This window comes from Alligator mississippiensis, chromosome 6, assembly GCF_030867095.1.
Source record: "Alligator mississippiensis isolate rAllMis1 chromosome 6, rAllMis1, whole genome shotgun sequence".
In the NCBI taxonomy this organism is placed as follows: Eukaryota; Metazoa; Chordata; order Crocodylia; family Alligatoridae; genus Alligator; species Alligator mississippiensis.
This window is the reverse complement of record NC_081829.1, coordinates 36,901,368-36,924,311: the sequence shown is the minus strand read 5'-3', so window position 1 is coordinate 36,924,311 and position 22,944 is coordinate 36,901,368. Positions and strand designations below refer to the sequence as shown.

The window sequence follows — 22,944 nt, the reverse complement described above, 5'->3', positions numbered from 1 at the left end:
ACTTCTGCTGTCTAGTTGCCATGTACTCCTATACCATTGAGTAAAGTGATAGTCATCAACAGTTACCATCCCTAAGCCTGTGCAGACAAGTTGGTAAACATAATGTCTATATGTAGTATGCTGTAAGTAGTGCCAACTCAAGTTTGTCTATAGCAGGGATACAATCTATTGAAGGAGCATGCTTTGGTCTTGGGCTTCACCAACCTTTCAATGATTAATAGGTTTGGAGTAAGTTATCCACACTACATTACAGCTGATAACACTTGGAAAACAGTCCAAATACACAAAATCACCTTATTAGGATCCATGGCCACATCCAGATGTATGCACATGTGTGGTATGCAGCACCACAGACCCACCTGTGGTACCACAAACTGCATGCACCACACATGCAGATGTTCAGCACACTGCTAATTATCAGTGTAGTGGGGTTTTCTGACACTGGGAGATCCCAATGACAAAAAAACCCACTCCTGAAAAAAGTGGGGCAGTGCATGTGATGGCAGTATGTGCCACCTGAAACTAGGCCTGTCCAGGCAGAGCCACATGCCAGGGGCTGGCCAGACTCTATGTAATGGCTCACCACCACTGGAGCCCTGGGAACCCCCAGAACCACAAGCAAGACCTGCAACTCGGGCAAATTGCTGTATGCCTGACCATGTGTGTACAAGTGTTCCCTGGGGACAAGTAGCAGTGGTACAACTATATGCCACTGCTATTTGTCCTTGAGGAAACACATGTGCACATTTGTCTAGACATTCCTCATGAGTAGCTTGTTCCAGTCTTTCAGAGGTGTGAAACTTAGCTTGTCCCTCAGGTCAGATGCAGACTGCAAAGCTCTTTGCAGACCCAATCTGCATCAGGGCATGAGGAAGCTGCTACAGCTGTGGCAGGGTTCTGACTCCATACCAGAATATGTAGGAGCAGTGGCAGCTTCAGCTCTAGACTGGAGCATGCAAAAGTGGCAGGAGCCCTAGCTCTCACCTGCAGTATTCAGTGGCCTCTACAGTTCTGGCTCTGGCATGCAGCACAAGCAGGGGTTGGCAAGCATGTAGGTAGGGCCATGCCAGTGACAATCATCAAAGTGGGCAGGGGCCAACTAGGATTGTATCAACCTTTGCTAACCCGATGCTGCTAATCATCATTCTGCAGCAGGCCACTCTCCTCAAACACAACAGGAAGGAAAAATATTCTATTGAGAATAGTTTAACTACTTTGTTTTAATAACATCAGAATACCACAACATACAAATATTATGTCATATTATATTTATACTATTTTAAAATAATATTAAGTCAAAATAAAATGCATCAGTGACAACATTGAAAAGAAGGTTTAAAATTATCAAAATTAAATTAAATCAAAACTTTCCTTTTGGCTTTTTGGAACAAAATGTTTAATGTGAGCATTGGAACATAAATGACATTTTAATTTCTGAGGGGTAACTGGTCCACTGGAAATTTTTCAGAGATCTCTAAAGTCAGCCATCTTGCTCTGAAGACCAGGGATCCAATCTGAGAGGAATGAGCTAGTTGCAGCACGAAATAAAAGAAGCAGCAATGTAACCTAAGGGTATAGTAGATGAGCATTCAAAATATGTGGGTTCTATTCCCAGCTCTCCCACAGTCCTGTTAGCATCCTTGGGCAAGTTACTTCATCTCCTAGTGCCTCATTTGTGAAACATGGATAATGATTCTTTTTTTTTTTTTAAAGCCCCTGTAGTTTAAAATATACTTTGCTTTATTTTGATTTTTCAAATACTTGAGTGTCTACATCATTGTAGCACATAAAATCGTATTACATATTTACCAGTAAGATGTCCATGCCACTCAGCAACATAGTTAACGGTCAACAAATATTCTAATTATTCACTTTCCTAGTAAGAATATTCCTGAAATAGATAATTTTAGAGAATATATCAAAGAATATTCACTAAAAGTGAATGTACAATTAGTTTCAATAACATTCTTGATAGTTACTATACCTTCTTCTGTCTTTTCCCTTTGTCAACTATGAGCCCATCTTTGAATACCATATTTTCGTGTATAAACCCCACCCACGGGTATAAGCTGCACCCATGTATAACCCGCTGAAAATTATATTTTTGTAAATAAGTCCATGTATACGCCACACCTGTTTATTCCCCATGGTGGCATATACACGAGGAGGTGGCACAGCCCGGCCTGCCCCAGCCACCGTGACGGTGGCGGTGGCACAGCCCGGCCTGCCCTGGCCCCAGCCCCGGCCCCTGCGGCAGCTGTGGCACAGCCCAGCCTGCCCAGGCCCAGCGGGGAGGTGGCGCAGCCCACCCCAGCTCCCGCAGTAGCGGCAGTGGCTGCAGCAGCGCAGCCCACTCTGGCCCCAGCCCTGGCGGCAGCGGCGGCACAACCGGTCCTGGCTCCCATGGCGGCCACAGTGCTGCCTGGCCTGCCTGGGCCCAGCAGGGAGGCAGCACAGCCCGGCCCACCCTGGCCCCAGCCCTGGCTCCCACAGCAGTGGTGGCACAGCCCAGGCTGCCCGGGCCCAGCGGGGAGGTGGCACAGCCCACCCTGTCCCCTATGGCAGCGGCAGTGCAGCCAGCCCTGGCCCCGGCCCCAGAGGCAGCAGTGGTGCAGCCTGGCTGCCCGGGCCCAGCAGGGAGGCGGAGCAGCCCGTCCCAGCCCCAGCCCCGGCCCCGCAGCAGTGGCAGAACAGCCTGGCCTGCCCGGGCCCAGCGGGGAGGAGGCTCAGCCCACCCCAGCCCTGGCCGCCATGGAAAAAAGTCCACCAATAGCCCACGCTCCCATATACCCCGCACCCATCCATTTTTTTTTTTTGTAAAACCGAGTATACCTCGCGGGATATATGCACGAAAATATGGTACTTGAGGGACAACTCCCTCTTTCCCATCTTCATGTAGACTCTCAGATTCTGCTGGAATACAGCTTCTGCTGGAATACAATCCAAATAATTAATTTCACATTAGCCCATATTGTGGATTGTGCCCATATTCAAACTCTCAATAATACTAAAAACAAACTTTCTATCTTGATAATGGGAGAACATATCAGAGTAGCACACAAAATTCTTCCCTTGTTCATCTCCTCCTGGGTCACCACTGCTAACACTAACCCAAGATCTTTGTTGTGAGGTTATACTATGGTAACCATTTGTTTGCACAGCATACAGGATTTCTCAATTGTTTATGATTTCATAGATTCACAGATTTCATAGACATTTGGGCTGGAAGGGACCTCAGAAGATCATCGAGTCCATGCCCCTGCCCCAGGTGCAGGAAGTCAGCTGGGGTCAAAGGATCCCAGCAAGATAAATGTCCAAGTGTCTCTTAAAGGAGTCCAGAGAAGGTGCTTGCACCACCTCTGGAGGCAGTTTGTTCTAGACCTTGGGGGCTCGGACAGTAAAGAAGTTCTTCCCTATGTGCAGCCTGAAATGGTCTTCATAGATTTCATAGACATTAGGGCTGGAAGGGACCTCGGAAGATCATCGAGTCCAGCCCCCTGCCCAAAGGGCAGGAAGTCAGCTGGGGTCATAGGATCCCAGCAACATAAGCATCCAGTTTGCTCTTGAAGGTGTTCAATGTAGGCGCTTGAACCACCTCCGGTGGCAGGCTGTTCCAGACCTTGGGGGCTCGGACAGTAAAGAAATTCTTCCTTATGTCCAGCCTGAAATGGTCTTGTAGTAGTTTATGACCATTCGACCTAGTCATCATCCCTTGGGGCGCTCTGGTGAACAAACGTTCCCCCAGATACTGGTGGCCACCCCTGATAAACTTATAGGTGGCCATCAGATCACCCCTGAGCCTGCACTTTTCCAGATTAAAGAGCCCCATGGCTCTCAGACTGTCATCGTAGGGTCTGCTTCCCTGATCTCTGATCATGGGCGTGGCTCATCTCTGGACTCTCTCAAGCTTCTCCACATCCTTTTTGAATTGTGGAGCCCAAAACTGGACGCAGTACTTCAGCTGCAGCCATGCAGTACTGCAGCTGCTGTCTTGGAGGAGCTTGTGACTGTTTGACCTTGTCATCATGATATAAGCTATTAATATATATTGCCTGAGGTATGTAGAGCAGCACATACTCAGCAACAGTATACTGAGTTTTCAACAGTTCTCAAAAATGCTGCTGCCTTCTACTTTGTCTGTCTATGGCATATTCTTTAAAGGATATGTCTGTTGATTCAATGTGGAATAACATCCTCAACACCATGTATCATGCCAGTGAGCAACCAATCAGGTTTTTGACTAAGATGGTTTTGACATAGCTTTGGGATGACATCATTGTGTATTATATAAAAAGTGAACAACTGAAAACTTCTCTACAATCCCTATTCCTTTGTCCATAGGTAACAGAGAGATTTGCAAGAATTTCTTGCCTGAAAAATGCAAGATAATATAATTGCAAAAAGAAGTGATGGCTGGAGACTCCCTTCTGCAGAGGATGGAGGGACCCATCTGCTGACCTGGCCTGTTGTCTCAGGAGGTCTGCTGCTTTCCTGGAGCCCAGATCTGAGATGTCAGAGGGATTACCATGGCTTATTCGACCCTATGACTACTACTCCATGCTGCTTATCCATGTGGGCACCAATAATACTGCCAGGGGAGACCCTGAGCATATCAAAAGTGACTACAGGTCTCTGGGTACAAGAAAGAGGGGATTGGGCCTCGAGTTGTGTTCTTGTTGATCTTTCTGGTCAAGAGAAAGAGCCTGGGCAGGAACAGGTGCATCCTGCAGATCAACACCTGGCTGTGCAGGTGGTGTCAACCAGCTGGGTGGGCTTTGGCTCCTTCAACCACGGGATGTTCTTCCAAGAAGAAGAATTTCTTGGAAAAGATGGGATCCACCTGAGGAAGAAAGGGAAGAGTGCTTTCACAGACAGTTTTACTAACCTAGTGAGGAGGGCTTTAAACTAGGATCGCTGGGTAATTGAGATGAAAGCCCTGAGGAAGCAGGAGACCTGACGGAAAAGCAAGCAGGAGGAGGCTACAGGGAAGATGCTCTCATACTTCCTTAGAAATCAGGGCATCAACTAGTTGTCAGATGCCTCTACACAAATACACAGAGACTTGGAAACAAGCAGGAAGAATTGGACGTCCTTGCATAGTCATGGAATTATGACATGAGTTGAATAACAGAGACTTGGTGGGATAGATCGCATAACTGGAACATTATCATGGGTGGGTACAAAATGTTCAGGAAGGACAGGTAGGGAAGAAGAGGAGGAGGAGTTGCACTCAGCGCAGCTGAGCCAGATCCGGAAGAGAAGCCCCCTGGGTCCCATATAGCTGAGCCGGTAGGGAGCCGCGCGGCGCAAACAGAGCGCGCAAACAGGGAGGGCTAGGGAAGGGACTGTCCCCCCAGGCCAGGGAGCACCCCCGGGGCTAACCCTTGGGGGAGCAGGCTCCCGCGGCAGCGGATCCCCCCAGCGGGGGAGCGTAGGGGCGGAACTGCCGGCAGGCACTTCTAGGTAGACCGGGGCGCCTGATTGGCCGTTGGAGCGGGGCGGGTAATTCAAACCGCGGGCTTTAAAGACGCGGGGTGACATAGTTCCCAGCACTCGGGAACCAGCAGCGGGAAGGAGAGGAGTCGGCACACGTGTGTCCCGCATGCACATGTGCCCCTTTTACCAACTGACTGACTGGAGGCGGCGGTGGCAGCAGCAGCAGCAGAGGAATCGGCAGCGGGGGCAGCAGCAGCTGATCCCCCGAAGCTAAGTGGGGCGGAGGGACCTGGCATAGCTGAGCCGGATCCGGAGGGGAAGCCCCCCGGGTCCAATATAGCTGAGCCGGTAGGGAGCCACGCTCCTGAGCCGCGCAGCGTGAACAGAGCGCGCAAACAGGCGTGCTCTGTGAGAGCACGCCCGTGTTTGCGCAGGCGTTCGCACCAGAGGGCGGGCCGGGAGGGCCAGGAGTGGGACTCCTGTAGGGGTAGGGCGTAGACACCGCACAGGTCTACAAACAGCAGCTTGTAGAATGGTGTCGATGAGGAGTGCTGCTAGGTCCTCTGCCCAGGGGGACAAGGCTACCCGGGGCAGGTCTGAGGCCTCCACCCAGACTGAGCCCATGTGGGAGCTGATGTCCCCCTACCCACTGGCCTGTGGGGGATCCCCAGCAGGGCCAGGGGGGGCAGAGATTGGGGGTCCCCACACCTGTCCGGCAGGTGCCCGTCTTAGGGCTCTGGAGGCGCAGGTGAGGGAGCTCTGGGAGGAGGTTAGCAGGCTGAGGGGGATCAGGGAGGCGGATGAAATTGACAGTTATTTTCTTTCCCTGCAGGCCCAGGCACCCAAGGAAGAAGCAGCCCGGGGAGTGCCCTCTGCAACAGAGTGGCAGACGGTCACAGTCAGGACTGGAGCAGCTCGCAGCGAACCAGTACCAGCTTCTCCAGTCCGACTGGTGAACAGGTACGAGGCCCTGGCGACCCTGCAGGAGATGGAAGGGGAGGAGGAAACCCTTGGGCAGGAAGAAACACCACGTTCTTCACAATCTGAACAGATCAAGAGATCCACGAGGACCCAGAGGAGACGACGACGAGTGCTTGTCATAGGCGACTCCATCCTGAGAGGTACGGAAGGACCCATCTGTCGCCAGGACCCCTCGGCACGAGAGGTATGCTGCCTCCCTGGAGCAAAGATTCGATGTGACGGAGGTAATCCAGGCCAGGATCAAGCCCACCGATTACTACCCCATGGTCCTAGTCCATGTGGGTACTAATGATGCGGCCAGGAGAACCCCCGATCACCTGATGGCGGACTACAGTGCTCTGGGTGGCGTGCTGAAGGAGTTCGGTGCACAGGTGGTTTTCTCTTCCATCCTACCAGTGACCGGACGAGGAAGACGGCAGGAGAACTGCATCCGAGAAACCAACTGGCAGCTTCGACAGTGGTGTCTCGAGGCAGGCTTCGGCTTCCTGGACAATGACCCGCACATCACGACGAGGGACATGCTCAGCTGGGATGGGTTTCACCTGTCCCCCAAAGGTAAGCATGTGTTTTCTACTAGGTTGGCAGATCTCCTCCGGTGGGCTTTAAACTAGGCTCGTCGGGGGGAGGGGAGTACAAGGGCAGGGGAAGCTGTGGACCACCAAACCATGTGGCACCCACAAGGACAGCCCAGCCTGAAGGAGGACGACATTGGAAACCTGAAAGCCATGGGGAGACCAGCACTACAGAACAGGTAAGAAACAAGAAGGTAAGAAACAATGGGCCCCTTGGGACTCGGAGCGGGGGGGCAGCAAAGGCACCAGTCGCAGGGCTCAAGTGCCTATATACTAATGCTAGGAGCATGGGGAACAAGCAGGATGAACTAGCGCTTCTGCTTGCACTAAACACCTATGACTTAGTGGGGCTAACAGAGACCTGGTGGGATTCATCCCATGACTGGGCGGTACATATTGAGGGTTATAGACTGTATAGAAAGGACAGGTCGGGGAAGAAAGGGGGGGTGCACTTTATGTCAGTGAGCAATATACATCATCCCTCATCAAGACAGAATCCGAGGTTGAGGAAGTAGAAAGATTGTGGGTTAGGCTACATGGGGGGCAAGGAGAAAGGGATTTGGTGGTAGGGGTCTGCTACAGACCCCCACACCAAGGGGAAGAAATAGTTGCGGGGCTCCTGAGGCAACTCTCGGAGACCATAAAAGCTAAAGAGGCGGTTGTCATGGGGGACCTAAAGTACCCGGACATCTGCTGGGAGACGCAGACAGCAAGGTCCCATCGCTCACGCAGGTTTCTAACCTGTGTACAGGACCTCCACCTCACACAGGAGGTACACGGTCCCACTAGGGGGAATGCCATACTGGATCTGGTATGGCAACAGGGGATGACAGGATAGGGGACCTCCAGATCGGTAGCCATTTGGGAGACAGTGATCACCTAATAATAGAATTCAACATTAGACTTCGAGTGGGTAAGGTAACTAGTAGGGTGAAAGTGCTAGACTTTAGGAAAACTGATCTCAATGCACTCAGGCAATTAGTCAAGGATGCACTGCAGAGTAGGAGTTTTGAAGGGATGGGAGCCCAAGAAGGGTGGCTGTGCCTTAAGGAAACGATCCTTCGGGCACAAAGCATGATGATCCCCGAGCGAGGCAAAAGAGGGAAAGGGGCCAGGAGGCTTCCATGGCTGACCAGAGAAATCCAGGGCAGCCTAAGGGCCAAAAGGGGAGCACATAAAAAGTGGAAACAGGGTGAGATCACTAAAGATGAATATACCTCCTCTGCTCGTACTTGTAGGGAGGCAGTTAGGCGGGCCAAAGCTACCATGGAGCTGAGGATGGCAACCCAAGTAAAAGACAACAAGAAATTGTTTTTTAGATATATTGGGAGTAAAAGGAAGGCCCAGGGAGGAATAGGACCCCTGCTAAATGGGCAGAAACAATTGGTGACAGACAGGGGGGACAAGGCTGAACTCCTCAACGAGTTCTTTGCCTCAGTGTTCCTAAGCGAGGGACACGATAAGTCTCTCACTGGGGTTGTAGAGAGGCAGCAGCAAGGCGCCAGACTTCCATACGTAGATCCTTAGGTGGTGCAGAGTCACTTGGAAGAACTGGATGCCTTTAAGTCGGCAGGCCCGGATGCGCTCCATCCGAGGGTGCTGAAGGCACTGGCCGACATCATTGCAGAGCCACTGGCAGGAATATTCGAACGCTCGTGGCGCACAGGCCAAGCCCCGGAGGACTGGAAAAGAGCTAACGTGATCCCTATTTTCAAGAAGGGGAGGAAGGAGGACCCGGGCAACTATAGGCCAGTCAGTCTCACCTCCAACCTTGGTAAAGTCTTTGAAAAAATTATCAAGGCTCACATTTGTGAGAGCCTGGCAGGGCAAATTATGCTGAGGGGAAACCAGCACGGGTTTGTGGCAGGCAGATCATGCCTGACCAATCTAGTCTCCTTCTATGACCAGGTTACGAAATGCCTGGACACAGGAGGAGGGGTGGATGTTGTATACTTAGACTTCAGGAAGGCCTTCGATACGGTATCCCACCCCATACTGGTGAACAAGTTAAGAGGCTGTGATGTGGATGACTACACAGTCCGGTGGGTGGCGAATTGGCTAGAGGGTCGCACCCAAAGAGTCATGGTGGATGGGTCGGTCTCGACCTGGAAGGGTGTGGGCAGTGGGGTCCAACAGGGCTCGGTCCTTGGACCGATACTCTTTAATGTCTTCATCAGTGACTTGGACGAGGGAGTCAAATGTACTCTGTCCAAGTTTGCAGATGACACAAAGCTATGGGGAGAAGTGGACACGCCGGAGGGCAGGGAACAGCTGCAGGCAGACCTGGATAGGTTGGACAAGTGGGCAGAGAACAACAGGATGCAGTTCAACAAGGAGAAATGCAAAGTGCTGCACCTAGGGAGGAAAAATGTCCAGCACACCTACAGCCTAGGGAATGACCTGCTGGGTGGCACAGAGGTGGAAAGGGATCTTGGAGTCCTAGTGGACTCCAAGATGAACATGAGCCGGCAGTGTGACGAAGCCATCAGAAAAGCCAATGGCACTTTATCGTGCATCAGCAGATGCATGACGAATAGGTCCAGGGAGGTGATACTTCCCCTCTATCGGGCGCTGGTCAGACAGCAGTTGGAGTACTGCATGCAATTCTGGACGCCACACTTCAAGAAGGATGCGGATAACCTGGAGAGGGTGCAGAGAAGGGGAACTCATATGGTCAAGGGCCTGCAGACCAAGCCCTATGAGGAGAGACTAGAGAAACTGGACCTTTTCAGCCTCCGCAAGAGAAGGTTGAGAGGCGACCTTGTGGCTGCCTTTAAGTTCATCACGGCGGCACAGAAGGGAATTGGTGAGTATTTATTCACCAAGGCGCCCCCGGGGGTCACAAGAAACAATGGCCACAAGCTAGCAGAGAGCAGATTTAGACTGGACATTAGGAAGAAGTTCTTCACAGTTCGAGTGGCCAAGGTCTGGAACGGGCTCCCAAGGGAGGTGGTGCTCTCCCCTACCCTGGGGGTCTTCAAGAGGAGGTTAGATGAGTATCTAGCTGGGATCATCTAGACCCAGCACTCTTTCCTGCTTATGCAGGGGGTCGGACTCGATGATCTATTGAGGTCCCTTCCGACCCTAACATCTATGAATCTATCAATTTATGTAAAAGAGACATATGATTGCTCAGAGCTCCAATATGAAGCTGGAGATAGGCCTGTTGAGAGTCTGTGGGTTATGGTCAGAGGGGAAAGTAAGAAGGGTGATGTCGTGGTGGGGGTCTACTATAGACCACCAGACCAGGAGGAAGTGGTGGATGAGGCTTTCTTTAAACACCTATCATAGCTTTCCCAATCACAGGCCTCGGTTCTCATCGGGGACTTCAATTACCTTGACATCTGCTGGAAGGGCAATACAGCAGTGCACAGGAAATCCAGGAATATTTTGGGGAGTACTGAGGACAACTTCCTGGTGCAAGTTCTGGAGCGGCCAACTAGGAGCTATGCTCTGCTCTTCTCACAAACAGGAAATAATTGGTGGGGAATTTAATAGTGGATGGCAACCTGGGCAGCAGTGACCACGAGACGATTGAGTTCAGGTTCCTGAGGAAAGGATGGATGAAGAGCAGCAAGGTAAGGACACTGGATTTCAGAAAAGCAGACTTCAACTCACTCAGGGAATTCATGGGCAGGATCCCCTGGAATGCTAGACTGAGGCAGGGGGTAGGGGGAGAAGGATTCCAAGAGAGCTGGCTATAGTTGGAAGAAGTCTTACTGAGAGTGCAGGAACAAACCATCCCAATGCACAGGAAGACTAGGAAGTATGGCAGTCTTGGCTTATCAGGGAACTTTTCAGTAAACTAAATCACTAAAAAGGACGGTTATAAGAAGTAGAAACTTGGACAAATAACTAGGGAAGACTATAAGAGCATTGCTCAGGCATGCAGGGATGAAGTCAGGAAGGCTGAAGTGCAATTGGAGTTGCAGCTAGCAAGGGTGTGAAGGATAACAAGAAGGGTTGTTATAAGTATGTCAGTAGCAAAAGGAGGATAAGGGAAATTGTAGGTCCTTTACTGAAAGGGGGAGGCAACCTTGTGACAGAGGATGCAGAAAAAAAGGGCTGAAGTGCTCAATGCCTTCTTCACCTCAGTCTTCACAGGAAAGATCAGCTCCTAGACTACTGCACCAGGCAGCAGGGTTTGGGGAGAACATGAGCAGGCCTCAGTGGTGAAAAAAACAGGTTAAAGACTACTTAGAAAAGCTGGATGTGTACAAGCCAATAAGGCAGATGCTGAAGTAGTTGGCTGATGTGATTGCAGAGCCATTGGCCATCGTCTTTGAAAATTCATGGTGATCAGGAGAGATCCCATTTGAAAAGGAAAAGCATAGTATCCATATTTAAGAAAGGGAAGGAGGAGGATCCAGGGAACTACGGACCAGTCAGTCTCACCTTAGTCCCTGGAAAAATCATGGAGCAGGTCCTCAAGGAATCCATTTATAAGCACTTGGGAGGGGAAGAAGGTGATAAGGAACAGTCAGTATGGATTCAGTAGGGGTGTGCAAAGTGGATCGTATTTGATTCAGATTTGGCCCAATTCGGGGGACAGTGATTTGATTCGTTGATTTGGATCACTGTCCCAATTTGATTCAGCCAAATCCAAATCTGAAGATTTGATGCTGATTCAGAGAATCAGTGTTTCGGCCATAGACACAGATATAAATGTTTTTTTTATATATCTCAAGGTACCAGGCATAGCTCATGAATGCTGATATGGTGGTGCGGATGGAGCATCCCACAGGAGCACAGCAGAGCCCCCTGCATGCTCGGCATCAGACCTCAAAGTGGACTGAAAGTACTTCCAGTACACTTCCCGGTCTGCCACCAAGTGCGTGGAGGACCCCCCTGCCCCCCGTACCACCCTCAGCTCAGCGATGGGCTGCAGGGGGACCCCGGGTGCCCACCCAGACACAGGAGGCACCAGTTGCCAAGTCAGGGGTGGATGTGGGGTCGCCCACACGCTCCACAGCAGACCTGGAAGTAGAATGGAAGTGCTTCTGGTCCACTTCTAGGTCTGCCACTGAGCATGCTGGGGACCCAAAATGCTCCTGTGGGGCACTCCATTTGTCCCACAATCTTAGTCTTCATGAGCCACCTGGTACCTTGAGGTATGTAGAAAAAACATTTAAAGCTGTGTCAATGTATGAATCATCGAATCTCTTTGAATCGATTCAGAGGATTCTGATTCAATTCAGAGATTAAAGGGTCTCCTGATTCAATTCAGATTTGGAGTATTGGATAATGAATTGGGCCAAATTGAATCAGCAACTGAAACTTTACACCGCCCTACCGATTGCCTTCTATGATGAGGTGACTGGTTCTGTGGGTGTGGGGAAACTGGTGGATGTGGTGTATCTTGATTTTAGCAAGGCTTTTGAGACAGTCTCCCACAACATTCTCCCAGGCAAGCTAAGAAAGTATGGTCTGGATAAATGGACTGTAAGGTGAACAGAAAACTGGCTGGAACACCTTGCTCAGAGAGTAGTAATAAATGTCTTGATGTCTAGTTAGCAGCTGGTATCAAGTGGAGTGCCCCGAGGGTCAGTCCTGGGGCTGCTTTTGTCAACATCTTCATCAACAACCTGAAAGATGGCAGAGAGTGCACCCTCAGCAAGTTTGTAGATGACACCAAGCTGGGGGAGTAGTAGATAAACTTAAGGGTAGGGTTAGGATTCAGTGACCTAAATAAATTGGACGATTGGGCCAAAAGAAATCTCATGGGGCACATCCAAATGAGCCTGTACATGCCTCTTGCCCTGCTCAACCCCCTTTGAGATGGGGCAAGAGGCATGTGCGGGAAGGAAAAAATGTTCCCCGCACTGCAAACTTGCAGCACGGGGAGAAAATTAGACCCAGGGGTCTAAAAAAATGGAGTTTAAAAAAACTGGGGCAGGGCAGAGTCCTGCCAGAGCATCTCTCTGGTTGGCCCCTCACCCTGGTACTGAAACATGAGGCCTGCCATGCAGAGCAGGCAGCTGCTTCAGCACCTGGGTTCCAGTGCCAGTAAGTAGGGGGTCTGGGGGCTGGACAAGTGGGAAGGGAACTATGGGGAGGACCCGTGCTGGCCCCACCCACTCCCCCAGGCCTCCGATCCCTGCCCTGCCTGGCCCCTCCCATCTGCCTGCTCCCCCAACCCCACAATCATTTTTCTGCCTAGCCCCATCCCTCCCCTGCCCCCACCCCCCATAATCCCTGCTCTGCCCAGCCCCATCCCATTTTTATCAGGGATTTTTCAGTTTTCCAATAGGGAACATCAGAATTCCTGCTAGGGAGGCCAGTAGCAGAACCCTGCCTGCTCAGAGCTGGCACCTTGGACCCAGCTAGAGGTGGCTGATCTCCTGGGCAATTGGGACCAGGAGGACATTCTTTAACAGTTCAACATCTTCTGGGCAATAGCTGCCCAGATAGCCAGGCAGGGGGTGCACATGGCAGTAGTGCTGCACAGAGACCAACCCTGAAACCACAGCCCACTGGCAGCTGGCCCAGAGGAGCAGATGCCTCTACTGGCTGTGCAGTCCCCATCCAGGTCTGGCAGGTGCACAGCAGGTCGCAGCCAGGCAGCATCCCCCACTGCCAGACTGCTGCAGTGGGTAAAGGGTGCAGGGAACTCTCAGGGCTGCTTCAGCAGTTCCGCTGGCACAAAAGGTAGTATCCCCAGGTACCAATTAGCTGGGCCCTAGAAACTCCTGAGAGTGAGCAGCCTTGAGCTGCATGCCAGGGCAACTTTTTTTTTACTGATGGGGCCAGGACAGAGCAGCTTTTTATAGTTCTGGGGACAGCACAGGTGCTGGCCCTGGGCTCTAGCCCCCCTGGTTCAGATCCAGGAGGAGCCAGGCAGGATTATTTTGCCCCAAGTGGCACAATTTGCTCCACAGCAAAGTGTATGTCCAAGCACATATGCCAAGGCAAAAAGCCCTGGCTCAAATTTGTATCAATTCTATTTGAACTGCTGCAAAGGCACATGCTTGTATGTGTGGACATGCCCATGAAGTTCAACAAGAACAAGTGCAAAGTCCTGCACTTAGGATGGAACAATCCCATGCACTTTTACAGGCTGGGGGCTGACTGGCTGGCCAGCAGCTCTCCAGAAAAGCAGCTCGGGATTACAGCGGACAATAAGCTGAATACGAGCCGGCAGTGTGCCCTTGTTGCCAAGAAGGCTAATGGCATACTGGGCTGCATTGGTAGGTGTTGCCAGTAGATCAAAGGAAGTGATTATTTCCCTGTATTCAGCACTGGTGAGGCCACATCTGGAGTACTGTGTTCAGTTTGGGGACCCCCACTACAGAAAGGATGTGGACAACTTGGAGAGAGTCCAGCAGAAGGCAACAAATATGGTGAGGGCACTGAGAGATATGACTTATGAAGAATGACTAGGGGAACTGCGCTTATTTCCTTTAGAGAAGAGGAGACTGAGGGGGGACTTAATAGCAGACTTCAAGTACCTGAAAGGGGGTTTGAAAGAGGATGAAGTTAGACTGTTCTCAGTGGTAGCAGATGACAGAACAAGGAGCAACAGTCTCAAGTTGCAGCAAGAGAAGTTTAGGTTAGGTAGTAGGAAGAATTTTCTCACTAGTAGGGTGGTAAAACACTGGAACAGATTACTCAGAGAGGTGGTGGAAGCTCCATCCTTGGAGATTTTCAAAACCCAGCTAGACAAAGCTTTGCGGATGGTCCTGCTTTGATCAGGGGGTTGGACAAGATGGCTTCCTGAGGTCCCTTCCAATCCTAACTTTCTTTGATTCTGTAACTGGTAGACAGCCAAAACAGATAATGAATATCAAATACTAGCAAATGAGTTCCATGAAAATGATGTACAGGGCAAGTATAATTTTCAGGGAGTGTAGTTTCAAACAACAGATAAATTCAAGAAAATATTTGAGTTGTTTCCTAACAACTGTTAAATAGGAAAAGAGAAATTCATCAAACTATTTTTGCTTAATTCTGTTTCACAACAACAACACTGAGATTTGAATAAATTCCAGTCATTTACTCTCCACTGAATGTAGAATAGTATTAATTTGTATGATTTTATTGTTGCTACCTGAATAAATGGCTAGAGATTATTACCTCCTTAAATTCTTAAGGCTAAATAATGCTAGCAACTTAATTAAGTCTAAATATCTCAGTAGCAGTCATTTAAAGTTTGTAATCTATGGCAGGCACCAAGGTTTCATCCTGAAGATAACAATTATAGCTGACATATCATTGGGAAAGAATTCAGGCAGGTGAGACCTAAGTTAAGGTTCTTTTCAAATCAATGACCCACTCTGTCCTTCAAAACAATTAAAAATATTTCTGCCCTCTATGCAAAAGGCAAAATCATTCATGAAGCCACCAAAAGTTATTGTGGCAGGACTTTGAAAGCTAATTGTTCATCATAGTGACAGCCATTAAAAAGTGAATTTATTTTATGTATCCATAAGTCTCATGCAAGTAGATGATAATACAGTTCTTCCACAAACTAAATACTGTTATAACATATGTGATGGTCTTTCTGGTTTCAGTTTGGCAATCACGTTCTGAATTCATACAATGCTATATTTGCAATCTTTGACTTATTACAAAAATGTTTACTTCCTGTGCAGAGCGTACCATACCCAGACCAACCAACTTGTGTAATATTAATTCAGAATAATACATATAGATCTTAAAATAAACTATAAATTGCATAAATCCATTTTCATCACTCCATAAGTTAGCTCTTAGTTTGCAGTAATGATTTATTATAAGAGTTATCTTGTGAAATCATGTACATTCCTTGTTGATCTCTCCATCTTCAACGCATTTAACTATACAGAAAGAAGATTTTTCACAGGTTTTTTTCCCCTTTAGAAAAACTGCTTTTTCTCATTTGAAAATTCTTTGTATTCCTTCCAACTGAAATTTGAAGGGAACAGTAGGCTCAGGGGGAAAGTTTGAAAGTATGGTAGAAATCCAGTCAACTGTGTTAGACCACAACTCCATGTGGTGCCCAACGACTAGGGAGACGACAATCCAATTGCCCATGGATCCTGTTACTCATTAGCCAGAGCAAGCAGGGAGCAAACACCAGCACACATTGATCGCAACAGCTTTATTCAGAATGGAGACAGCTTCGGACTGCCTGCCAAACACGACAAACCGGGAAGCCGCCTTGAGCATTAGTTCTTTTCACATTTTATACAGCTTGGTTCATACATATTTACATTCACTCCACCTTTGTCCCTCTTTTGGTTTCACCCATTTCTCCTCCCATATCAAGTTCCACCTATATTTACTGCTTGCTTCCTTAGCATGGTATTGCCTATGCATTTCATTCATTTACATGCCTCTCTGCTAAGAGCGCATGCGTAAGACTTTGACTCCCATCTTCTTTCAGTCACTTGCGGTTTCTCACTGGTTCCTTCTGATTTTCTTACTGACTTCAGCACCATCTCCAAGGCCATATTTCTGCTTTTGTCTCCTGACACTAGTTGGTGGGCTATTCTATTTTCACTCAACATATCACTTTGCACCCTATCCTTTTGTTAAGAATCTGCTTACTTAAGCATTAGCTGTTAGTTGTTTTTAATATATATCCAGCCTTGTGACTAGCAGCTTTTGATGAGACACAGGAAAAAGCCTTCATTCAGCTGCACACACAGCACTCCCCAAATTCTAGATCATTACCCCAACACCCAAAATCCATATTGTTACCCTAACAAACTGTTTTGTAATATTTGAAATTTACACGGCTTCCATTTTTCCCCAAATAGAATATTAGCCCTGTAGAAAATTTCATCAAATATAAGAATATTTTTTTCATTCAAAGAGTGTTTTTTATCCCACAGGATTCCAAAGCCATTTACAAAATGATACAGAAGCCACAGAAGTCTGGGACAGTTTGCCTCTGAATATTTTTCTCACCATCTTTCGTGAAGAGAGTAGAAGCATTTACGAGGATGATTATTGGGTAAGCATTTCCATTTTGAAGTAAAGGGGGTAGAAAAGGTGTACAAACAAGTTGACAAGTTTTGTTTTTTAAATGTCTGAAGTGGTGAATTTGTAATTAGTTGCAGCTTTAAAATTAATATGAAATTACTTACAATATAAGGAATATATTTAACTTCAGACTAGCGGTTGGTGCCCAAAGTAAAAAAAAAAAAAATATTATCCCTAACAGAAATGAATTACATTGTTATTACAATGCAGTCACTGCTTGCAAAAAAGTACGTGGCTCTTTGACTCCACACAAAAGACTATTACTACTAGCAGCTACTAATTATTATTACTACTGATAACAACAACATTGATTAGAGATCTGGAAAGCATGACTTGGGAAGAAAGGCTGAAAGAGCTACACTTACTAAATTTAGAGAAGAGAAGACTGAGGGGGCATTTGACAACTGTCTTCAAATACCTGAAGGGCAATTACAGAGAAGATAAAGATGGGATTTTCTCTGGGGCCATAGGGGATAGGACTAGAAGCAATGGCTTCAACCTGCAGCAGAGGAAATTTAGGCTGGAGATTAGGAGGAAATTTTTGATTATGGGAGTGGTTAAGTATTGGAATAGGCTACCTTGAGAAGTTGTAGACTTTCCATCCCTGGAAATTTTCAAGAGCAGGTTAGACAAAGACTTGGCTAAGATGGTTTAGTCAGGGAAGATCCTGCTTTGTGCAGATAGTTGGAGAGTATGTCTTTGTCAGGTCCCTTCCAGCCCTACTTATAATCCTAGTACTATTAGCAGACATTTAAGGAATTAAAGAATAATGCACCCAGTTGAATTTTCAAAATGAGTTTTACACCCCCTCTATAGGTTAAACATAATGTCTTGATTAACCACATAATCACTCCTTAAATTGTGACCCAGCTACAGGTTCAAGCAATTAATGATGTGATAAGACAAAGAATAAGCTACAAAATTATTCCATCAAAAACAAACAAAAAAAAAGAGTGCGATAATTTTGTAGTTTGTTCCAAATTATACCATGAATTGAACATTTGGTCATATGTTTTCCTGTGGCTGAGAACTCTATCAACTAAGGGGCTTTCAGCCAAAGGGGTGCACTACCCACTGCCAGCCGCTCACCTGACAAGGCTTACAGTGGTGGCGGTGTTGTGAGCTGCAGGTTTTGCAGCAGGGGGAACGCTGACCCCCTGTTACCAGATTTCCCCATCACTTTGGGGTGTGCTCATTTATTAGGGGTACATTTCTGGGTCTATGAAATTTATTAATGTGCTGTTTGTGTTACTTGTGTTTCTATATGAAGTTGTCTCTCTCCCTTCTGCAAGTCCTCACCCCCAATGGAGCTATCTTGAAGGTCTCAGTTTCAATGGGGCTGGGTTCCTCTAATCACCAAATCCTCAAACATACATATGCACATACACACACAGATTAACAGGACACACCTGAGCCAGGCCTGGTTATTTAGCATTGACAGGCTAACACCCTCATATGCCTTGAACTCAGTTCATCAGGGCAACAATAAAATGCAGTCAAACACAAGCACATGGGTTAATAGAGTGTATCTGAGTCAGGCTGGACTATTCAGCATTGACAGACTGACACCCTCATGTGCCTTAAACTCAGTTCATCCCTTATTTCAGCAGGACAATAATAAATGCAGGTGGACACACATACACTAATAGAGTATGTCTGAGCAGGCTGGGTCTGCGGACCACTTTCAGCTGATACCCTCATGCACCTCAAAACTCAGCACGTCCCAATCTCTTGTTCCAATGGTCCTAGAAGTAACTCCCTTGATGAGCAGACCCCACTGTAGTATTGGGTATTAAAGGGATTTTTGGCTTAGGCAAAAGAGGCATTTCTGCAGAGCAAATGGGGAGGTCCAGGGGAAAGAAGAGTAAGTGAAGTTCAGAGAGAGAGAGTTTAGCAACCAGCTAGACCATTAAAGTAATGTATTGCCAGGTATATGAACTTATGATGCCAGTAGTAATGGCCATACAAGACAGACAAATAAAACAGTTACAATATTACATAGTTTCAATTAGGTATTTGGGGAAGTCTAGCTCAAGTTTGATTAGCAAAAGTTTAGAAAGCTGTGCCTGGAGTAAGAGGAATAAAATTCAGGTTCCTGGAGTGAGAGAGAGAGAGAGAGAGAGAGAGATGGGGTCCTCATCACTCAGCAAAGCTTGAACCAGTCAAGGTTTTCAGGTGTTTGTTGGAACTTGCAGGCAGGCAGAGCCCTGAGAATGATCAACAGAGGGATTCCAGGTAGAAAAGGAGTGGAACTGGTGCAGCTTTTGGATTCAAGCACCAGTACAGAAACTTTAGCTTGGGTAGTGGGTTTTGTAGAGAACTAGCAATGGCTCAAGGGCAAACACTGGGTTTGTTTTTGGTTAAACAATGACTCATATGCTGGATAATAGGAACTGATCACTCCTGGCTACAGGTGGCATTACTCTGAGGGAGCTCACAATACAGACAGGCAGATTCAGTGTTTTGGGTATCGATAAAGGAGTCATTATTAGAATTGGTCTGATAAATGCTGAGCTGAATGTGTGTAGACGTGGGTTGATTAGCATTTGGAGCAGGGATCCGCCATCATGCAGTGCTCCCCTGCTTCTCTGGTCCCAGAATTCAGTGCAGTCCTTGCCTTGGAATCTCTGTTCTCCATCCTGAACACTAATGAAGGTACATTCCTGTCCCATCTCCAATTTAAATGAGTTGTCATCCGGATCCATCTCAGATGCAAATGAGACCAGGGGAGTTGCTTCACACTTATCACCCTTGTCTGGAGGGCTTTAAATGAGTCTCCCACTGCATCTTCATTGTCTTTTGTAAGTCTTTCCCCTAATCAGTTCTTGTTTAGGCAGAGGTGGAGAGGGGGTGAGTGCTTTGTGATTCAGACAGAATGCATACTGTGCCAGGGTTCCCCAAAAACACAGAGCTGAGAGATAACATCCCCTGAGAACCTCCTTAGTTGTGAGGCTCACAATGAGGCCACCATCTTCCATGGTGGGGTCTGCAGTGGGGGTAGTGGGAAGAACATTTCTCCCACTAGGAGCCTCATGAAGTGGGGAGCTTGCAGTTGTGGCAGAGTTCTCCCTGCTGCCGCTATTGTGAACTCTGCTGCCCTTCTGGGAACCCTGACAGCCTTCTCCCTGCTATGACCCCTGCAGTCCTTGCTGTGAGCCACACAGTCAGTGATGCTTCCAGTAGGGAGCATGGCCTACACTGAGAGCCCCACAGCCTATGTTAGCTTCAGGACTTGCAGCAGTGGTAGGATAGGTAGTGCTGCCCCCACTACGAGCCCTGCCAAACTCTAAACAGCTGAGGGGCTCACATCCATGAGAGCTGGAGCAGAGGAAGCTTAGGATCATGATCTCCGGCTTTCTCTGCATGGTGATAAGGTGCAATGGGATCTAGATTCATAGAAGTAGGGTCGGAAGGAACCTTATAGATCATCAAGTCCAACCCCCTGCCCTGGGCAGGAGAGAAAACTGGGCTCAAATGAACCCAGCCAGGTAGACGTCAAGCCTCCTCTTAAAGACCCTCAGGGTAGGAACCATCACCACTTATCTTGGAAGTTGGTTCAAGATCCTAGCTGCCTTGATTGTGAAGTAGTGCCTTTGGATGTCTAGTCTAAACCTACTCTCTAACAATTTGTGGCCTATATTCCTTGTTACCCCAGGGTGGCGCTGGGGGAACAGGGTCTCTAACGTGTGATCCCACAATTGTGCCTCCTTCCAAGCATGTGTGACATGGCAGGAGGCACAATTGTGTAGATCATACATTATCCCACTTTGCCTTTACCTGCATATGTAGAGGGGCCCTTAGTTAGGGAAAGGGTAACTTCCAAGTCTTCAAGCTTTACTTGTATTCAATAGCACTCACAAGCATAATCATTTATTTCTGCCTTGAGCGCTATTCAAGGATGAATCTATCTAAAAGGAACCTGGTCCCCAATTTTGGTCTATGTTTACAAATAGTTCTATGCAATCTTTAATGGTCACAGGTGGCCAGGTCCTTATGTCTATGTCTACATGTTGTAACTCCCCTAACAAGATAGGGCAACTGGAACTTTGGTTCAGTGAAATGAAGGAAAAAAAAAAAAAATAGAAAAGCTTCTTTTAAATCATTAAAGCAATATATTTCTGTTGATAGATGTCCAAGTGTTAGATATACTTAATCAAGAAGATAAATTTTCTTATTCATTAATTTGAATTTTATATATCTATGGAAAGGAAAAGCATTACATGTAGGAGCAAATCTTGGATTTGGCAAAGGTGAGTGATGGAACAGCCACCCATACTTCAGGAGTGGCTACACCTCTGCTCCCAGCCTCCTTCCTTGCAACCCAACAATGCAGACAAACAGGCCACAGGAACCTCTGGGGACTTTTTAAAGGTTCCCAAAATGGGTAAGAATCCCCACCTCACCCTCCGTGCTCAAAGGTAGGTCCCTTCCCCTCCCCTCCCCCTGCTCCCCTGCCTGCAGATGTTGTTTTCTGTGCTATTCTAAGGACAGTGAAGCTTCTCCCTTCTGCTCCAGCCAGGCTGCATTGGGGCTGGGCTCAGTGACAGTGCCAGCAACACCACCCTATCTAGTCCCCAAGAAGATCATGTCTTCCAAATCTGTAGCTGGGATTAAAGGGCATCTTTACACATGCCTTGGAAATGGGTGCAGGGTCCCCACAGCATATTTTGTATTCACTGTCCTGTGCTTCAATAGGGAGGCGAGGGCACTTTAACTAAAGCCAATTCAATGAGCTTTAGTTAAAGCACCCCCACTGCCATTTTGAAACATGGGTATACATACATGAGATGTGGATGCTACTGGAGCATGCTAACTAGCATGCTCCAGCAGACTCAATTATTTGAATCTGTTCCAATGCATTATAATTGCAGCACACCAGAGTAGTATCCCTGCACGTAGGCACCCAAATTCTTGGAATTATTTACTTTCTACTGTGGTAAGATTTGAATTAATGTATTTTAATACATCAGATTAATAAACCACTAAATATATATTTCACCAATTTTCACAATATCTATACTGTGAAATTAGTATAGGACTGTGACAGGAGGCTGTCTTGAGGCAGACTTCTGTTTCATCCTACCCACCTCTCTCTCCTACCATGCCTTGTTAGTAAATAATTAAATTGTTCATTAAATGGGAAGTTACCCTTCATGCACCCAGCTATGCCAGATACTGCACACATGTTCCAACCTCCCATACATGTGTCCCATGCCTTGCAAGTGTTACTACCATTGTCAACTCCATAAACCCCTGGGTTTTAGCCCTCTAGCTCCTGTCTCTCTGCAACATGCAAGCACCGAGTTCCCTAGTGACTGGCTTTCTGTGCTTTTCTCTTGGATACCTGGCTCAGTGCTTCTTCCCTGGGCACCTGGTTTTTCACCCCTTAGCTGCACCCCTCTGGCTCACCATGCCTGACACTGGGCTCTACCAAATCATATGCCCTCTCTTTTCAGGCACTAAAGCCTGCAAACCTCCCCTTCTAGCCTCATCCTGATCCTCTGGGGTAAACGGGAATATAAACACAAGCCCCTAGGGTACAACTTAAATACTAACAATAACAACAGAGCTATACCCCATTTAGGGAACAAACTTCCACTCAAAATAACATGTCCCTATCTAGGTACCTGGGAGACTCCCTGTAGTCATGTAACACCAAGATAGCAGAGCAGGCAGTACTGGGAAAGCTAGGCAGGCAGCACCAGGTCTCAAGCAGCTACAGCAGGCAAGAGCTCCTTCCCTATCAATTGCCAGAGAAAATGTGTGTCTGCTAGCAACAGCCTGGGCTTATATATCCTAGAATGCTGCCTCCTTCTGGTCAGGTGATGTTGGCAGGTGTGGCCAATTACTTCCTTAGGCTGTTACACCAGCAACCTGCAGCTGGGGGGAGGGGCTGTGCTCAGCTTGCCGAACTCCCTGGCGAGGTTTCTTCAGCCTTAAGGAGCAGGCACATCTTAGTGCCCTGCTACAAATACAAACAAACTCCTAA

General features: G+C 47.8%; 1 long non-coding RNA gene across 1 annotated transcript; it reads right to left on the bottom strand.

The window, feature by feature from the left end:
• Positions 1 to 1,315: 1,315 nt before the first annotated feature.
• LOC132251255 (uncharacterized) lies at positions 1,316 to 22,694 on the bottom strand. Its single transcript, XR_009463210.1, has 4 exons — positions 22,583 to 22,694; positions 2,833 to 2,930; positions 1,810 to 1,891; positions 1,316 to 1,566 (listed from the first exon to the last, which is right to left on the bottom strand). It is a non-coding gene; the product is annotated as an uncharacterized LOC132251255 (long non-coding RNA).
• Between the last annotated feature and the right edge of the window lie 250 nt (positions 22,695 to 22,944).